Here is a 21,254-nt window from a genome sequence, read left to right as displayed (position 1 = left end):
TCTCCTTCCTTTGCAGGGCCAAGGAAAGGGCATAATGCAGCTCCTATGATGCAGACGAAGCAGGTTAAGGAGAGGACTAAAGGGCCCCAGCGCTAATCTGTTAAAAGCGTTCCTCTGCAGAGTCCAGTCCAACTCAGAAGAACAAAGCGGGAAAGCACCAGCCTGACAGCTGACCAAAAGACTAGGAGAATGGCGAGAATGACTGGGTTAGAAATGAACACACACACACACACACACACACACACACACACACACACACACCCTCACTCACTAGCTTACTCATATTGCATAACCTAATACCCATGTTTCCCCAAAAGGAAGGGTGAGATTATACAGGTAACACTGTCTTATACTTATAACTCAAAACCCCCAAATATGCTTTGAAACACTGAAATACATAAGGGTAGATAAAAAATAGATACATTTCAGAAGTTAAATGTTGAACTTAAGAGTCTTTTAAAGGAATCATATGCCAATGTTTTCTCTTTATACTCATATTAAATTTCCCTTTCTTCCAGTTGACATGGTGATATTAATAACAAATTGGACCTTGCTTAGGAGAAAATAAATTTCTACCAGGGAACTCACTATCACTAAATAAAAGTACGCCATTTAAGAAACTGTGATTTGGTTAAGAAACAAAAGTTTCATTTTTACAGAATCCATGTATCTATAAAGAGAACTATTAGTGATAAAAAAAAGTTTTATTATTCAAAGCAAGAAAGGCTTATAAAACCCAATCAACTTTCTATTGCGCAAAGAAACCCAAAAAACAAAAACAACCCTTTTATTTCAATTGACTGCTAAATAATAGATTAAAAACCACACTACCGCTTTCTTGTCTCTGCTTCCTTTAAGATTTATCTTGGAAAAATCCATTTTAGAAGATATTAAAGAGTTCCAAGTATTGTCTGAGAAGTTCTGAGAGACCCAGAGCTAAAACAAATGTGCTCAGTTTTCATCAGCCAGTGCTCTGCTAAAGAGGGCTGCCAGCTGGATTAAGCATTATTTAGCCAAATGTGACAAAGGCCATGAATGTACAGTTTGGGGTAAACTATCTCACAGCATATAACTAAAATTGTAAACAGAAGAAATAAAAGCTCCAATCTTAAAATGTGTGATCTTATCTACCTTCTCAAAAAAACTGTGTGAAGTAGGCAAATTATATCCCTAGAACCTGCAGCATACTTTCAGATGCCTCAGGACGGTCTTCTACAGTGATCCCAAGAATGTGCTGGTAACCCTACAGGGCACCTGCTGGGGTCTAGTGAAGGACGGCCTTGGGCAGAAACAGTGGAAACCGCAGCCCAGGTACAGAATTGGAGGCAGACACTGTAATGTGACCAAAAAAATGAGACACTGGAAGCAAGAATGCAGTTTTAGAGGTAATTTATAGCAACAAAATTATAAAAAGTGAGCAGCTAATGGGTTAAATAAAACAAATTAAATTGAAATCTCAAAAAAAACAGATCATCACTTTCACTATTAAAAGATAAAACTACTTCAAAATTAGCATATTTAGAAACAAAACATGTGTTAAGTAATTTAAATTGAAAACTAGGTACCTAATTTCTAGATAACAAACTTTGAGGTAACAATGAATGTTACAGGTGTCATATTGTTACAGGATACCTCACATGAATGTGCTGAAAAGCCTGCAGTAAGAAAGGAACTACAAATCCATTTTCTTATAAATCCATTAAAACCATAATTACAAATCTTTTGTTCATACAATAAATCCATAGTCAGAAACTTCATGAGATTACTATTTAAAATTAGTCTCCAAACTATCACAAAGCATGAAATATGGTGAAAGACAGAAAACACATTCTTGTTTTAAAAAAACCTTTAGACTTTAGTTTTAAGAGATCGTGTTTATTTTCTTCTGTAATAAAATTAAAAGCTATCCATCCACCTATTTGGTCAGAGTATTTATTCTTTAGCAACTAAAGTATTAAACAATGCTTCTCAATTTTTACTAACATTATATTCATTATATTTGAGATTGTTTAGCTTTCTCGTGGAAAAACAAACAAACATAAAACTTTATACTTGTGTTCTTTATAATTGTGTTCTGCAGCACAATTTTAATAAAAAATACTTTTTACTGATAATTGGACAATTTATACGACATGGGAAGAGAAATATTAAGAGTGATTATAAAGAGGCCAGTTTTTCAAGTCAAGTGCTATGATCTTTGATCCACTCACTGCTCAATCCACTTAAATATCTGATTGATATTATCCTCTAGACCTTTTGGTTTGTTGTTGGGCAGCTGACGCACTATTTCTTCCTTGTAGGATGCCAATGCTTCTTCATAGAGAACGTTAAAAGTTTCACATTGTACATTACCTTTTAGTTTCTTCTCATTATAACTCCTTGTTTCATATCTTTTGTTCAATATGCTGTTATCTGTTTTCAGCACAAAAACTATGTGAAACCAGCATTCATGGAAGAAATCATAGCTGTGGTAATCAACAATAATTCCACCTTCACTCATTTGGTTTTCTAATTCATCAACTACTCTATCTTCATCTAAAATGGGACAGTCATACTCTTCATCATAGACATGATAAAAATGCCCTTCTTGGGCTAAATCATCCACACTAACGTATTTCAATCCTGATCTTGATGCAAGTTCTTTGCCTAGCATGGTTTTCTCCAACACCTGCTATACTGACCAGTGAGCAGGATGTTTGCACGCCAGTGTGATGGCTCTAGAAAACACATTCTTAAATATTTGTGTGGGTGTTTTTTTAAGCAATGACAAATATGCAGCAGAGACCATATGTGGCTGCAAAACCAAAAAATATTTTCTATCTGGCCCCTTTCAAGAAAGTTAGCTGACCACTGGTCTAGGTTAAACATGTAAGATAACGGAAGTTTACCTAAAAGCAGCACTATTTCATTAAATACTCTATCTTCTAACATCTTGGATACTAGCAATAAAAAGTTAAACTTCTTTTTGCTTGTTTATGACAGGCTCAGCCTACTCACACTTGGAGACAGTCCTTACTTGGATGCCAGTTGCGTAACAGATCATTGAAACAGAAATTGTAACCAGATGGTCCACCCATTCAAGAAAATTTATATTAACTCTAGAGGCTTTTTGGTTCCGATTTAGCAAGGAGAACCAGAAGGAGTGATTAAACTGTTATTTTGGGCAAAGATATAACTAGTTACTTTATATTAGCATGAAGGAGGGGTCCTATTTAAATACCGTTTTCTCTTAATGATTGGTAAACTTTTTATAGCCACTGGCCCTAACCATTTTGAATTCCTCTCTCTTCGGGTTACTCACTTAATGCTTTCTGGATCTTATTTACTATAAGGAATGTCTAGACATATGATAACTTCAGGGGCTTCTCAGATACTCTCAATTAATCCAGCATCATCTTTGTATAAGGTTTTCTGTTCCAACTGAAGAGGTTGCTTTTATGGCCTTTCATTCATCTGTCTTCTTTTGCAGGACACTTGTGAATGGTAGATAATATCTCTCTGATTGGTTTAGGGTGATTGCCTCCTATATGCAAAAATTTGTGTTTAAAAGTTATGTTTTGCCAAATCTCCTTGAATGGTTCTTTCATATTTCAGGGTTGGTCTTACTTTTTGGCCATCCATTCCAAAGCAAGGTCCACTCAGTTCTCTGATTCTTCAGGTCTAATCTCTTGCCTTGGTATCCAAGACCTCAGATCACATCTTTATGGCCTTGCAATGGCCGTGTCTATACTGCCTCATCTGTCCATAACACCTCTTCCAACTGCATCAAGTTTCTAGCTCAGATCTCAATGGACTCCACCCCTCGGAGCAAGAGGGTCTCTTGGATTTAAGAGAACGAAGTAGTTTTCTAGGGGAGACAATCTTTTTTAGGAGTACATTGTCCAAAAGTAAAGAGAGACCTTAAAAAATAAAACTTTATTTTGAAATAATTTTAGATTTGCAGAAGTTACACCCAGGTTCCTAACCTTAGCATCTTGCAAATCCATGGTATATTTCTCAACATCAAGAATTTAATAACAGTACAATACTAAACCACAGATTGCATTTGGATTTCACCAATGTATCCACAAACATCCTTTTTTTCTGTTTCAGAATCCAATCCAAGATATCATGTTGCTTTTAGTTTTCATTGAGTCCCTTCATGCACTACAATCTGTGAGCTACTGAGTCTTTGCTCATCTTGCATGACTTTGGCACTTCTGAAGGTCAGGCATTTTGCAGACTCTCCCTCAAGAGGCATAAACAAACAATGGAATATTATCCAGCCTTAAAAAGAAAGGAAATTCTGATGCATGATCCAACATGGCTGACCACTAGGCTATTATGCTAAATGAAAGAAGCCAGTTAAAAACACAAATACTGTATAATTCCATTTACATGAAATACTCAAAGTAGTCAAAGCCAGAGACAGAAAGCAAAATGGTGGTTGCCAGGGACTGAGGGGATGCAAGAATAGAAAATTACTGTTTAATGGGTAGTTTCACCTTTGTAAGACAAAGTTTCAACTGCAAGAGGGGATCATGGTGGTCATGGTAGCACAACCATATGAATGTACTTAATGCCAATGAACTGTACACTAACAATGGTTAAGGGTAAATTTTACTATGCATTTTAACATAATTTAAAACCTTTTGTAATTAAAATAAGCATATCTCTTGCTTAATAAAAAAGTCAAGAAATATTAATGTTCAATTGCCTACTTAGCATCTCTATTAGTATGTCTATGAGCTCACATTCAACACATACAAATGCAACTCTCATTTCTCAACTCTCACCCAAAACCAATGGCCTTTGCAGTCTTCTCCATCAAAGTTAATGGCAACTTCATCTATGCTTAGGGTAACAAGACTGGGAGCATTCTCCAGTCCTCTCTTTTTCTCTCACACTCCATATCCTATTCATCAAAATATTCTCTGTAAGCCCTGGCTGGGTAGCTTAATTGGTTAGAGCATTGTCCTGACACGACAAGGTTGCAGGTTCAATCCTTGGTGAAGGCACATATAAGAACTAACCAATGAATACAGAAATAAGTGGAATAACAAATAAATCTCTCTCTCTCCCTCTCCAATCAATTTTTTAAAAGAAAAGAAATACTGTTGACTCTACAATCTACCACCACCACCTTCACTGCTATTTTGGCTCAAATTACCATAATAATTAAGTAGATTTCATCCAGACCCTCCACCTGATCTCCCTGCTCCTACCCTTGTCCCCACTACTGTCTATGTTTTCAACCAGACTGGAGAGATCCTTTTTATAAAATTCTCCAATGGCTCCATATTTTACCCAAGAGTAAAAACTCAGCTCTTTACAGTGACTGACAGGCTCTATAGAATCCGGTCCTAGTCCCCTTCCCACTAACCTCTGTGCTAGTATTGCACCCCTTTGCTCACTCCAAACATCATACTGGTTTCCTTGCTATTCCTCAAACAGGCCAAGCACACCTTAGGGCCTTTGGTCTAGCTGTTGTCAATATGAGAGCTAGCCTGACAACTACAGTGTTAAGTGCTACTCTTATTATGTGTTACAGTTTATTTTTTCCAAAGCACTTATCACCTCCTAACAAACTACATTATTGTGTTTGTTGTTTATTGTCTGTCTCCTCTTGTTACAATGTAAGCTCTGAGAAAGCAATGATCTTTGTTTTCTGATGTCCCCCAGGGGCATCACTTACCAGGGTAGTAGATGCTCAATAAATGTTTGTTGAACAAATGAATTCTAGAGGCCTTAGGCAAGTTCCTCTTCCTTTGCCTACTTTTTTAGTTGCTATCTCATGAGAGATGTTTAGTTCTCAAGTCCAACAACAAGGAAAGATGTACTTGCTTTAGTATATAAAATTTCAAATATTTCTATTCTTATCTCAATTTCAAAACATTCGAGGTTATTTCTATACAAATTATAAATGTCTAGAAAAACTTATACCCAAGTAATCTTTATAACCCAGATTCCTAAACATTGGGAGTTGTGAAATCCATGTAAGCAACTGACTAAAATGTTTCCGTTTGTTTCAGACTCATCATTTGAGACTACCTAAGATTATAGAACATTATATTGTCGAGAAAAGCTGGTTGCTGGAAGGCTTATAAGTTCAAAAGGAATATGAACTCAAAATATGCCTTGAAGGTAGCTAACTATGGATATTCAGTATTTTTAAAGGTCCCACAGCTGGATCACACACACACACACACACACACACACACACACACACAAACATGTAAACAGATAATTATTATAACTGTATTATTCTTAAGCAAATACAACAATATATGTACAAAGTGAGATAAAACAAATGTGCAGCCTCTAAAAACACAAAAATAAGTTTTGTCTTAAAGCTGTAAATATTTAGCCCTGGCCAGGTAGCTCAATTAGTTAGAGCATTGTCCCATATGTCAAGGTTGAGGGTTTGATCCCAATCAGAACACATGCAAGAAGCAACCCATGAATGCATAAATAAGTGGACAACAAATCGATGTTTCTCCCTCTATCTTCCTCTCTGTCTCTAAAAATCAATAAATTTTTTTTAAAAAGCCACACACACACACACAAAAAAAAAAAAAAAAGAAAGAAAGAAAAGAAAAAAAAAAGAGAAAAACAACCCTAGAGCCCTGGCCGGGTAGCTCAGTTGTCTAGAGCATCATCCCGGGTACCAAAAGTTTTCTGGTTCAATTCCCAGTCAGGGCACATACCTAGGTTGCGGGTTTCATCCTTGTTCAGTGCCAACATGAGGCAGCAGATCAATGTTTCTCTCTCACATCAATGTTTCTCTTTCTCCCTCTCTCCCTCTCTTTCTCTCTCTCTAAAAACCATTAAAACATACTTTTGGGTGAGGATTTAAAAAAGAAAAGAATGCTATTGCTTGTAGTCCCTTAAAAATTATAATTCTGTTAGGTGAACTGAACTGAAACACCTTTCACTAAGCTTGTCAAAATTCTAGTTTTGAGGTGGAGCTCACAGGTAAGGCCAATGGCCATAGAGCCTGTTAATGTAAGAATTTGAATGTGGGCGTAGGGGTCTGAAATCCCTGCTCCTCACTTTCAGGGTGACAACTTGCTAGGTACCATGAATTCCTGCATAGGAAGTGTTGAAAGTGCACATTCCATAATGACGTCAAATTGGTGCTGGCACGGGCTTGGTCATTATGTTCTGCTGTGTCTTAGTGTGGTGTTATTTTAGAGACTAAACTCCCTCCAGTAGCCTTGTGTTGGAAAGGGAGCTGGAGGTAGCTCACCCACCCCCAACCATGCACTGAGGGAGGTTCCCCTTTTGGCTACATTCAACTAAGAATGTTGGTCAAGATCACAGAAAGCTCTTGCTATTTAAAGCACAAAAATTACTCTGTATCTACAGCCGTGACTAGAGCGGAAGGGGGAGGGGCTGCAGAGAAAAACCACAATTAATGACATGTGCTTCTTTTTGCTTCCTTGCAAAGAATGGTTCTAGTTGACAACATCTTGAGTTGCAGAAGGGTCATAGCCTGCTGTGCTTTACCTGATACATTGTTTCTAATTTATAACACGCATTTCTGGGTTTATCCAAACACCCTATGTCACTACCCTGCTGGTGATGATGAGCGATGTCCTCAAGAAACTGTCCATCCCTACAAACAAGTAACTGCTAAGCTTTGAAGCTATCACACATTTTGCAAGAACTCAAGATTCATTATACTTTTAAGCTTTGATATTAATGAATATGCCACAGAGATCTCTAAGGATATTATTGTGCAGATGGACCTGGTAACTAATGTTAGGTTTCCCTGATATGATCATCTGTATCAAAAGGGCAGCTCAAGTGCTATGCACATGTGCAACTATGCAGCTTTCCTGGATCCCCAGAAGCATGCCATCTGGCTGTTTCCATGCCAACTGCACAAGTTATTGCATATTATTAAACGTTATATCATTAAGCACTAAATATACACTTACTGAAATTTAAACATTCTTCAGGGCAGCTCAGTCATATAACTATCATATAAATCCCGGCTCCTCAATTTACTAGCTGGGTAATTGACTTAGTCTATACTTCAATTTCCCCATCTATAAATAAGAATTCATAGGATTCATAATAGTACCCTCCCTCATAAGGTTGTTGTGAGGAGGAGGATTTAATTGATGCTAGTGAAAGTACTGGAGTAGCAGTAGGCCCATGCTAAGTGCTATATAACAATTTGTTATTATTATTATTTATATGACACTCAATACTATTTTTTAGAGAAAGGGAATGGGAGGGAGAGAGGGAGAGAAACATCAATTTGTTGCCTCTCGCATGCCCCCAACCGGGGACCTGGCCCACAACCCAGGCATGTGCCCTGACTAGGAATCAAACCAGTGACCTTCTGGTTCACAGGCCGGTGCTCAATCCACTGAGCCACATCACCCAGGATCAGCCAGGACTAGTGTTTAATTTTAATAGCTCTCATCTTTATGCTCCAAAGTGCAAACTGTCCTGTAAGCACAGAGAATATCTAGCAATCAACTGCAAAGAGAGTAATAAAACCTATTAAATGTCTAATTTAGTCCACTTTTTGTTTCTTCTTTTTGTCCCTACTTAATGTATTGACTGATAACTCCCTAATTAGAAGTGCCAGGTACTCTGTTCATTACTGGGGACAGGAGGACAAATAAAGACATAATCCTCACCCTCACATAATTCACTGTCTAAAGGGGGAAAGAGATGTACAATTTCACAGAATCCTGGACACCTGCCACCACCACCCCCTTGCTAACTGTGGTTAGAAAACAGTGCACCAGTCCATGAGTAGAATAAGGACCTGCACTCTGGCAATGGCTGAGGGGGAAGAGGAGGAAAGGCTGTGGGACCTACTGAGGAGAAAATCAATCAGTAGGGAGCTTGCTGAAGAAAGAGGAACAGAGAGGAAGAAAGAATGATCCTTACTTAGGCTCCTGCCTAATGTGACATGGAAACAGTGCCTTTCACTTAAAGTAAGAATGCAAGAACAGTTGTGCGTGTTTTAAGTTTCAGGAGCCTGAGACTGTCCAGAATAAACATTCTTCCCTGACATTCATTAGATTCAACCGTCCCTAAACACTCCTTTGTCTCACTTTTCAATCTGATTTTAAGGGCAGGGACAAAAAGCCTATTTGTCTGATGTAGGGCCAATTGTACAGAGGCTCTGATTCAGTTTTTTGTTTGTTTGTTTGTTTGTAGTCCCAGTAATTAGGGGTTAAATCACTTGTCCTTCCTACAGGGACTAATATTCTTCATTTTATTAATAGTAATAACATGTATCAGTTAAGTGGTAAGGCTGGAGGGAGATAAAGAGCTCTTACTAATGGAGAACATTTCTGGAGTGTTGGATGGTTCCTCCTGGACTACGCAGGATCCAGAGTAGTTCGCTAAAGAGCCCATGCCACACGCCCTAGGGCAACTTTTTCCAAAGCGTGTTCTGTGGAACACTACTCTAGCAACAGGATCCTTCATCTGCCCCATCCACTTCCTCACCCCACTACAACCCACCAAGATTCTATATGAAATATTTCTGACCTGCCAAATTTACAGCTTGATCTTATATACCAATGATACCAATGGGCATATTAGAGGCCTTGAGAAGCCCTACAGTAGAAAAACCTGTTTAAATCTGAACCCAGTGTGTGTCCGGAAACCTTTCCAACGTATATTAAAAGTACAAGTAAACATCCCATGAAGCTAGTGTGTCTTGAAACACATTTTGGGAAAAGTTGCCCCCAGGGACTCCTTCCCACTTCCTGTCAGCTATGGCCTTGTCTATTTCCCACACTTTCCCATGTCCATTACTGGCACCTGCTCCTGACTTCCCAATAATCATCTTGGCTGTCCTCATGACCCCGACTATGAAATTATGAACCGAAACTCTAACCTGCCCTCAGTTTTTAAATGTGAGCCAGCTGCCCCAACTTCAAGGCCACAAAATCTCACAATTGCACACCAGAGGCAGGTGCTTCAGTTCTGCTTGTGGAGTCTAAAGCTGGAGTGGCCCTCAGCTTAAAAACATCAGGTGAAATCTCATTCTGTAATTCTGCCAGTCCACTTTCTCTCCGTTCTCTTTACCCCACTCCTCCTCTCAACTGCAACATCCACTGCCTAGAACACCTGGAGGCATACAACTTAGTGACACAGAAAAATCTGCAAAGGGATTTTTGCTTAAAGTGGTTATAAAATAGAATGTAAAGTATTATAATAACTAACAATGCAGAGAGTAGTCACATATAGAACAATGCAGGCAGTTTTATGCTATTGAGACAAGTACCATAAGAATACACGTATTCTGTTTTACCAAAGACTCCACATACCACATACAAGCATTATAGTGATCTTAGATCCAAATGAATTGAAATACTGTTTTGAGAAACTAAACATACTCTGAATGTAAAAGCACATCACTGGCCTTATATTCTGTAGTCAAAAGAGACACAACTGTTCCTTTGCTCTGTGACCTTTCTGTGGGTTTAAACCCCAAGATCAGTCAAAACACTTTATTTGACGAGAAGCTTATCTTCTTTCTGAAGACTTATAATCCGTATATTAACAGAGTATTAGAATAGGCTATGCTCCCTAAGAAAAACAACTAGTTTTCAAAATGGCCCTTTTTTAATTGATTTGTTCTCTAGACACCAAGAGGAGTTCGTATAAACGCAGTGCAATGAATGCATGGGTTCAGACTGGGATACATTGATGCGAAGAGGCATGTCCTTCAGTAACATACAAATAAAATCATTTATCATGAATGTCACGAAAAATATTAACAATCATAACCTGGGGTTTCATAGTGCTTTAAAAACTTGCTTACAAATACTACTATGGTTCTTACTACTATTAGCAATAATGTTAATAAAATCTAACAATAATGTTTATTCTGTGCCAAATATGCAGTATGTAAAGTACTTTGTACTCATTATTCCATTTGCTCCTCTCAAGAAGCTTCTGAAATAAAGTAAGGCTGTCATTTTTATGTCTATTCAAAGATGAATAAATTGAGGTGATGTTAAGTGACAAGGCTGATGTTAGATGCTACCTTTACATAGAGTTTGTAAATTCCCCTAGACAGGGACTCTAGCTCATACTCCTTTGCCTTTCACTCAGCAGGAAATCAACAATTACATCTCTGTTATATTATAGCTATTTGCCCTGACCCTGTGCCACTACTTAAGTCAATATTGTGCAGCCAGGAGCTTCAAAATATCCAAGAATTTTTTTAAATCCAATTTAAGGAATACAAGAGACCCAAGATGGTGGCAGAGTAGGTAAAAGCTACACTCACCTCCTCCCTGGACCACTCAAATATGAAACAATGAACCTGAATAACCAACTAAAGGCAAGCTGAACATAAGTCTTATAACCAAGGGTTTACAGAAGAAGCTTTATGGTAGGAAGGGCTAAGATGCAAAAAGGGCTGGGCCCACTCCCACTTGAGGCAGCTGAGAATTAGGAGGGAAAGCTGAGCCGCAAAGGTTCCCTCTTGAGAACTGTGGGCTCTCCAGCCCAGAGCCCCAGAGCCAGGAAGAGGCACCCATATAACATCTGGCTGTGAAAATCAATAGCAATTCTGTCTGCCAGAGAGAGAGAGGAGTTTGCTAGAAACCTAGACACCCTCTTAAAGGGACAACACACAAAATCTCAGTTACAGTCACTCAACTGGGCTCCAGAGAAGGGAGGGCAGCTCAGAGTGGAATAGAGTCCTATGAAGAGAGGCTGGGATCAGTGGCTATAGGTAAGAGCTGAAGGAATAGCTGCCAGGGTCCCTGTGCTGAGTACCTCTCTGAAACCGCAGATGCAAGAACCATCCTTCTTGGGTGAAGCAATTCCCTCCCTAGTACATCAGCCTGGAGTAATGCAATAGCCCCACCCTGCAAAGCTCACACCCTGTAGAGGATTCAGCTGCCTATCCTAGGCTGTAGAGGTCTTGGTGCTCTGACTCCAAAAAACCTCCGCTGCCTTGCAGCATACCTCTTCAGGGGAAAGGCTAAGGGAGTAAACCCCGACAGAAAATCCGGAGCTGGAGTCCCTAAGGCGGTTTGACGTTGTAGTCAACACCGGCAACTCCTGCGGCGCACCTGAAGCCAAGCTGTATTGACTCCGTCTTTCCCTTGGATCCTTCAGCTGCGAAGAGAGGGGGGGTCTGCTGCATGGGCAACAGCAGACCCTCCATATCACCCTGCCCAGGCTCTGTAGCTTCAGCTTCACTGGAGAGGACACTCCAGCGTCATCGCAAGATGTCGATTCAACACGGGAGGAGACAGATACCGTGTCACTCCCGAGTCGGACTGCACAGCCATTTTCGGCGGTACAGATAGACTCTTAAGAAGCTACACCATCGTCTCTCGAGACGGACGGCTGCCGACGAGAGGTCTTGGTGGCCTCAAGGTGTCAGAGACTACATCCGTGTCTCTGGGGCAAGGGCCATTCATTCCCTCCACCTTCCCAACAGACTAACCGCACCACCCCCTCAAGGAAGATATACTACAGCACAGCCCTGCCCAGGTCAGGATCTCCAGAAGGAACAGCAGACCCAAAAACAGACTTGTGTTGCTCCAGGACAGAGGCCATTTTCCCCTCACTTACCTGAGGGTGCAGAATCTTCCCTTCACACAGCCAAATCTTGGTCTGTTTGGGCTTGATAAACTCTGCTAGCCTCACCTTGACAACTCCTTGAGAAGCTGTCTGACAACAAAGGTCTGAGGGCAAAGGCAAGTGGAAACTACCCTGGGTGAACCCTGAGAGTTTGCTAAATGGCCTCAGATCCAGCACTGACATCAAGTGTGAATCTATATCAATCCAGTGAAAAGCACATGAACCTACCTAGTCACTCACTGAAAATGTACCTCATGGAACTCAGATACCACAGGAGGCCCTCTCACTGACTGAGCCTAACAGGAAGCCAGCAGGCAGTGGAAAATCAGGATGTCTTGGGCCTTTTGCTGACCTGCCCCTGGTCCCAGTGCTGATAAAGACAGACTTGGTACACATCTTGGCCCTTCTGATGCACACCCAGACCCCGCAGAGGCAGCCACAAACTGTGGAGTGCTTTGTAGCTCCAAAGAAGTTGCCCCAGGGCCATTCACTAACAGAGTCTGACATTGATCTGGACCAGAGTTCCTCCCAAGAGGCCCCAGAACCAACACATCCAATGCAGGCTTCAGAAAATGTCAGAGCAGGATACAATCAGCTCCACAAGCAGCACATCCAAAGGGAGGTCTCAGCAGGCACTGAACCCTGATGAGGCAAAGTCTGTTTTGTGTGGTCAGTTCCTGCACAGCAGCTCATACTCCATGGTTGGGGCTGATCCTCATAGTCAGCCAGCCTGAGGGTTGACCCCACTCATCAACAGGCCAATAGCAAGCAAGACTCAATTACAACAGGATGGCCCAAATAATCCACACAAAGGACATACCTAAAGCACTCAGGTCAAGTGATCAAGAAAACTGCACCACTGGGTCCAACAAGACACCTAACCATAAGGCTATCCTACCAAGACACATCCTACCTGATACACAGAAATAAACAGAGTGGCCGCCAAAATGGGGAGACAAAGAAACATGTCCCAAATGAAAGAACAGCAGAAGTTTCCAGAAAAATAAATAAATAAAATGGAGGCAAGCCATCTACCAGATATAGAGTTCAAAACAATGGTTATAAGGATACTCAAGGAAATTAGCAAGAATTTCAACAGCATGAAAAAGGACATAGAATCCATATAAAAAACAGTCAGAAATTAAGAATACATCATCTGAAATGAAAAAAATACGAGAAGGAATAAACAATAGGTTCAATAAAGCAGAGGATCGAATCAGTATTTGGGAGACAAGGTAGCAGAAAATGCCCAATGCAAGCAGCAAAAATAAAACAGAATTTTAAAATATACAGATAGTGTAAGGGACAATTGGGACACAATGAAAAGTAATAACATCCACATAACAGGGGGACCAAAAGAAGAAAAGAAAGAGCCAGGGATTGAGAACCTATCTGAAGAAATAACGACTAAAAACTTCCTTAACCTGGTGGAGAAAGAAAAAGAGAAAGACACACAAGTCCAGGAAGCATAGAGAGTCCTTGACAAGATGAACCCAAAAAGGCCTACACCAAGACACATAACTAAAATGGCAAAGGTTAATGGCAAAGAGAGAATGTTAAAAGCAGCAAGAAAAAAGTTACCTACAAGGGAGTTAGCGTAAGACTGACAAGCTTATTTCTCAACAGATATGTTTCAGGCCAGAGAGATTGGCATGAAATATTCAAAATGATGAAAAGCAAAAGCCTATATCCAAGACTATGTTATCCAGAAAAGATATTATTTAAAATTGAAGGGAGAATAAAGACTTTCCCAGACAACAAAAAGTAAAAGGAGTTCATTGCCACCAAACCAGTATGACAAGAAATGGTAAAGGGTCTTCTTTATGAAGAAGAAAAAAAGGAAGACAGTTATAAAATATTAAAAGGCAATACATTCATACCTATCAATAATCACTTTAAATTTAAATGGCTGAAAAGCCCTAATAAAAAGACATAAGGTAGATGAATGGATAAGAAAACAAGAATTCCTTGGCACGGTGGCTCAGCTGATTGGAGCGTTGAGGTTCAATCCCCAGGTCAGGGCATATACCTAGGTTTCAGGTTCAATCCCTAGTCAGGGCACAAATGAGAAGCAACCAATCAATGTTCCTCTCTCACGTCAATGTTTCTTTCTCTCTCTTGCTCCCTTCCTCTCACTCTACAATAGAAAAATCAATAAAACATATCCCCATCTATATGCTGTCTACAAGAGACCCATCTCAGAATAAAAGACACACACAGGCTAAAAGTAAAGGGATAGAAAAAGATATTTCATGCAAAGACAATTTTTAAAAATGCTGGGGTAGCAATACTTACAACAGACAAAACAGATTTCAAAATAAAGGCTATAATAAGAGACAAAGAAAGACACTCATAATGATAAAGGAATCAATCCAACAAGATAACATAACCCTTGTAAACATTTATGCACTCAACAAAGAATCATCTACATATATAAAGCAAATCTTGATGAACATAAAGTGAGAGATCCAGTGAGGCTTAAGCCAGGCTGCTGAGTTAAACTGGGGCTATTTCAGTCATTAAGCCTAACAGCAAAGGCAGATCTCTGAGGCTCTGTGACTTTAGCTGACCCACCCCTGGGCCCACTACTGGTAAAAGCCAGTGTTGGTGCTCAGCCTGGTTCTTTCTGCATGTACCCAAGCCTAGCAGAGGAAACCACAAGCTGTGGATTGCTGATAGCTCCAAACAGGTTCCCCAGGGACATTCTTCAAGAGAAGGGAAGATTCTCAAGTTCACTTTACAAGGTCAGCATTATCTTAATTCCAAAACCAGACAAAGATGCTACAAAGAAAGAAAATTAGGCCACTATCATTGATGAACATAAATGCCAAAATCCTCAACAAAATATTAGCAGACTAAATACAGCAATACATCAAAAAGATCATACACCATGATCAAGTGGGATTTATTCTGTGAATGGAAGCTTTGTACAATATTTGCAAAACAATAAATGGGATACACCACATAAACAAAATGAAGGATAAAAACCACACAATGATATCAATAGATGCAGAAAAATAATTTGATAAAATCCAGCATCCATTTATGATCAAAACTCCCAGCAAAGTTAAGAATAGAGGGAAAATACCTAAATGTAATAAAGGCCATATATAACAAACCCACTGCCAGCATCATACTCAACAGGCAAAAACTACAAGCATTCCCCTCAAGATCAGGAACAAGGCAGGGATGTCTGCTTTCACCTCTCTTACTCAACATAGCACTGGAGGTCCTAGCCACAGCAATCAGACAAGAAGAAGAAATAAAAGGCATCCAAATTGGAAAGGAAGAAGTAAAATTGTCTTTATTTGCATATGACCTAAAACTGTACATAGCGAACCCCAAAGATTCCACCAAGAAACTACTAGGACTGAGACTTCCAGACAAGATGGAGGCATAAATACATGCACTGCTTCTCACAACGAAGAAGAAATCCACAACCACTTCAAAACTAAAAACAAAAAAAAAAAAAAAAAAAAAAAAAAACAGAAAATTCAAAAAATCAAAACTACAGGGAAGTTCAGCAAGAAATAAAGAAATAATCTACCAGAAAGATAGGAGGGGCAGAGCCCGGTCGGAGAGAAAGAGGAGCGGAGCGGTGGCTGCGGGGGTAGTGCTTCTGCGCAGCACTGCTAGAGGCTCCATGGCTCTCGGGAGAGTGGCAGGCGGGCATGCCTAGCAGCAGCCCTGATGAAAAACACAGTCATACCGTTTAAACCCGAAAAACGATATCAGCCCCAAACTAGACCACACAGCTTGCAGTTCCAGAGCCTTGGAAAATAGAGTCGCATTGCTCCTGACTGTGACAGCAAGTGGGGGCTGGGGCTGAGGAAAAGGCTGCCAGTTTCGAAAAGGAGGCAACTTGCTTAATACAGGAAGGGGAAGAGTGCCTGAAAAAGCAGCAGCAACCAGCACTGTTCCCTCTCAGCCCCTCCCCCACATACAGTGCCGGCACTAATACCTAAGGCTTTGCCCCCTATAATGTAAGAGGTGCGACAGCCCTTGCCGAAATCACAGAGGCAAACACAGAAGGATGAGGAGACAGAAAAGTACGACCCAGAAGCAGGGGCAGATCAAGGTCCCAGTGGCACAACTAAGCAATGAGCAGCTAGCACACCTAACAGATGAGAAGATAGACAATTTAACAGATGCACAGTTTAAGGCATTGGTGATTAGGATGCTCACAGATCTGACAACAAAGATTAAACAGGATGGGGAAAGAATGAAGGCTATCCTGGCTGAAATGAAGGAAAATCCATATGAAATAAGTGGTGAAGGAAAGGAAACCAGGGTTCAAATCAGCAAATTGGAACATAATGAGGAAACAGTCAACCAGTACAGAAGGAAGAAATGAGAATTTAAAAAAATGAGGAGAGGTTTAGAAACCTCTGGGACAGCTATAAATGTGCCAATATCTGAATCATAGGGTTGCCAAAAGGTGAAGAAGGAGAGCAAGAAATTGAAAAATTATGTGGAAAATAATGAAGGAAAACTTCCCTAATTTGGGGAAGGAAATGGACATATGGGTCCAGGAAGCACAGAGAGTCCCAAACAAACTAGACCAAGGGAGGATCACACCAAGACATATCATAATCAAAATGCCAAAGGTTAAGGATAAAGAGAGAATCTTAAAAGCAGTGAGAGAGGAGAATTACCTACAAAGGGGTGCCTATAAGACTATCAGCTGATTTCTCAAAAGAAACTTTGCAGGCAAGAAGGGACTGGCAGGAAATATTAAAAGTGATGAAAAGCAAGGCCCTACAACCACGATTACTCTATCCAGTGAAGCTATCATTCAGAATGGAAGGGCAGAGTAAGTACTTCCCAGACAAAGTAAAGCTGAAGGAGTTCATCATCACCAAGCCATTATTATATGAAATGTTAAAAGGATTTATTTAAGAAAAAGGAGATCAAAACTATGAACATTACAATGAAAACAGTATCACAACTATCAACAACAGAAGCTAGGGAATGGAAGCAAAATTAAACTAAGCAGACCACTAGAGTGGGAATAGAATCATAGGTATGGGGCGTATGTGGGGCAAGGTCAGCTGGGAGGGGGAAGGAGGAGAGGGAAGGAAATGATGCAGGAATTAGGAAGCATAGTAGGAGGGTGGGGAATGGACAGGGGGATGTTGAGAAGAGCTTTATGCACAACCCACAGACATGGACTAAGGGTGAAGGACTATTGGAGGAAGAGGGGTTGCTGGCTGCAAAGGGAAATAAATTGGGACAATTGTAACAGCATAATCAATAAAACATACAAAAAAAAAGAGAAAAAAAAGAAAGAACTACAAGGACTGATAAATGAATTCAGAAAAATGGCAGGATACAAAATTAATCTCCAGAAACCAGTTGCATTTTTATATGCCAATAATGAACTATCAGAAAGGGAAATTACGAAAACAATTCCATTCACGATCACTTCAAAAAGAATAAAATACTTAGAAATGAATTTAACCAAGAACGTAAAAGACCTGTACTCAGAAAATTTAAATACACTGAAGAAAGAAACTGAAGAAGATACAAATAAGTGGAAGCACATACTGTGTTCATGGATAGAGAGAATTAACATCATTAAAATGTCCGTGCTACCCTAAGCAATCTATAGATTCAACACAATTCCAATCAAGATTCCAATGACGTATTTCACAGACCTAGAATATTTATATGGAACCACAAAAGGGCCTGCATATCAACAGCAAAACTGAGAAAGAACAAAGTCAGAGGAATCATGATGTCTGGTATCAAACTATAATATAAGGCCATAGTAATCAAAACAGCATGGTGCTGGCATAAAAACAAACACATAAATCAATCCCAGAAATAAACCCACAACTTTATAGTCAATTAATATTTGACAGAGGAAGTAAGCACATACAATGGGCTAAAGACTGTTTATTCAATAAGTGGTATTGGGAACGTTGGACAGATATTTGCAAAAACAAAAAAAAGAAACTAGACCACTTTCTTACACCACACACAAGAATAAATTCAAAATGCATTAAAGATTTAAATGTTAGACACAAAACCATAAAAATCCTAGAAGAAAACATAGGCAGTTAAATCTCAGACGTTGCTTATATCAATGTTTTTTCTGATATATCTGCTCAGGCATGGGAAACAAAAGAAAAAATAAACAAATGGGATTACATCAAACTAAATTTTTGCACAGTAAAGGAAACCATCAACAAAATAAAAAGACAACCCACAGAATAGGAGAACATATTTGCTGGTACATCTGATAAGGGGTTACTATCCAAAATTTATAAAGAACTTATAAAACTCAACACCAAAAATACAATCCATTAAAAAATGAGCAAAGGACCTGAACAGACACTTCTCCAAAGAGGACATACATATGGCCAATAGACATATGAAAAGATGCTCAATGTCACTAATCATCCAAGAAATGCAAATTAAAACCACGATGAGATATCACCTCACACCTGTCAGAATGGCCATCATCAATAAATCAACAAACGGCAAGTGCTGGTGAGGATGTGGAGATAGGGGAACCCTTGTGCACTGCTGGTGGGAATGCAGGTTGTGCAGCCACTGTGGAAAGCAGTAGTTACCTCAAAAAATTAAAAACATATCTGCCTTTTGACCCAGCAGTCCCATTTCTGGGAATATATCCAAAGAAACCCAAAACACTAATTTGATAGAATATAAGCACCCCTATGTTCATTGCAGTGTTATTTAACAACTGCCAAGATATGGAAGCAGCCCAAGTGTCCATCAGTAGATGAGTGGGTAAAACAACTATGGTGCATACACATAATGGAATACTACCTGGCCATAAAAATTCACTCATATGTGGACTCTAATGAACAAACTGAACTAACAAACAAAACAGAGACGGACTCGTAGTGAGCAGGATGACAGCTATGGGTGTGCGGAGACTTAGGAAGTGGAGAGATGGAGCAAAAAGAAAAAAGGACTCTTGCACACAGACAAGTGTGGTGATTGTGGGGAAGGAATTGAGGTATAAGGGGGATAGATTGTAATGGGGGGGGGAATAAAATGATTTAAAAAATGGTTTCTGAATCAAGGATGGAAAAATACCTGTTATATTAAATTTATTCTTCTATTCACACTGAAAGGTGTGATCTTAGAAGGTTTTCCCGACCCAGTACTCCAGTCATCCACTACCAATTGATCTGAGTTGTCATGAGAGAAACCTACTTGCTATCTCACATCTAAATCATACTAAATCATGGGGGAGTTTTCATTAAAAAAAAAGAAAGAAAGAGAAGAAATAAAAACAGATGTAAGGAAAAAAACTTGAAGGACAAAAGATAGTTCAATGTTTTTTTCTAAGAGCTACAGCCCACATATTTACTCAAGATGTCTGGTTTATAAATTAACAGAATCTTGGCTTTTCCTCTTCCTTCTACCCACTGCCAAACTATTTTACTCACAATGAATTTATCTGCAGATCCAAAAAGAAAATCGAACTGGCCAATTGTTTCATAAGGCTGGAAAAAAGGATGTTGCTAAAACCAAATGGAATTGTTTTTGATTATCTTAATCATAAGCAACCAAGAAGGGGCTACTGTTTCTCTCCACAAAAGGGAATATACATGCTTTTCCTAAGCAAATCCTTCCTGACCTTGCTGATTTTCATTAATTTTGTAATTACTTTTCTGGTTGATTTTTCTGAACTTGATTTCTCTAAACCTGATTCCCAACAGCTAAAACATCCCAGCCTAACTTTCTTTTAACTAATATCTGGGAGCTTCTGAGTACTTCATATTGCCTACTTAAAATTACTGGCCAACATCCACTTCTCAGCTCACTGTCTTCCAACACTTTGTTTTGCAGTTACTGACACTATCCATTCTTTTCAAACCTAGATTTAGCTTCATGGCAATAGTGGAGAAAATGAGCAAGTAAAAAAAAACACCTTAGGGCCAACCTGCCCTTGGCTGCTTATTTTAAGTGCACCAATGTTATCACTGTAGTCCATGGCCAGGACCGGCCCAAACAAGCTATAAGGAGCAAGGCTGTGTTTACTGCAAAGTGCTTTTTTTGTCCCTAGGATAAAACAGCGTGGATTAGTAAAATTATAGTTGAAAGGTCAAAATTTTGACATGGTCATTTATTTATTCTGGAATGTGAGAAGTTATTTAACTTCCTTATGAATTAGAGAAACGTTTACTGCTCTAGAGTCACTGCTTAGGTACAGGTCACAGGTAGTAGATGTAGACCTTGAAATGCTTCTATTTGATAGGGCAATTTTTAAAAACACATCTGACGAATAGGTGGCTTTCTACAAAGGGCTTGGTGCCAGCCTCTACTCCATATACCATAACCCTCCTTTTGACTTTGATACTCCCCTTTAAGACAAACATTAATATACGTCCCACTTTACTAAAATGTTAATATTTAACATCTTACGAAGTTAGATATTTGCTTTCCTTACTCCCTGCTGTGTAATCAGACCAGCAGGCCTCATATGTTTCTCCCCAGCTAGATTCTAGACTAGGAACACAATAGCTTTGTGTGTTCGGCTTCTAACAGTGCAGAGGATTGTTTCAGTCCTGCAAAACTTAAAAACAAATACTGCATCTAGCTTATCTACTATTTCCTATATTTTTTTCCTGGCTGACAGAGGAAGAAAAATAAGCCAATTCACCAAGAATAACCACTTTTCTAATTCTGAATTTTAAAACTACATTACATGA

The 21,254-nt window shown here is 39.4% G+C and overlaps 1 protein-coding gene and 1 pseudogene across 1 annotated transcript in view; both read right to left on the bottom strand.

The window, feature by feature from the left end:
- FGD4 (FYVE, RhoGEF and PH domain containing 4) overlaps positions 1-21,254 on the bottom strand; it is a 193,945-nt gene that overhangs the window by 62,986 nt on the left and 109,705 nt on the right. The window lies entirely within an intron of this gene.
- On the bottom strand, positions 2,182-12,747 carry LOC150011571 (adenylate kinase isoenzyme 6 pseudogene; annotated as a pseudogene).

The sequence above is a fragment of the Furipterus horrens genome, unplaced genomic scaffold, assembly GCF_987537825.1.
Source record: "Furipterus horrens unplaced genomic scaffold, mFurHor1.1.pri manual_scaffold_4, whole genome shotgun sequence".
Taxonomy (NCBI): Eukaryota; Metazoa; Chordata; class Mammalia; order Chiroptera; family Furipteridae; genus Furipterus; species Furipterus horrens.
The sequence above is the reverse complement of the archived record's forward strand: the minus strand, read 5'-3'. Positions and strand labels throughout refer to the sequence as shown.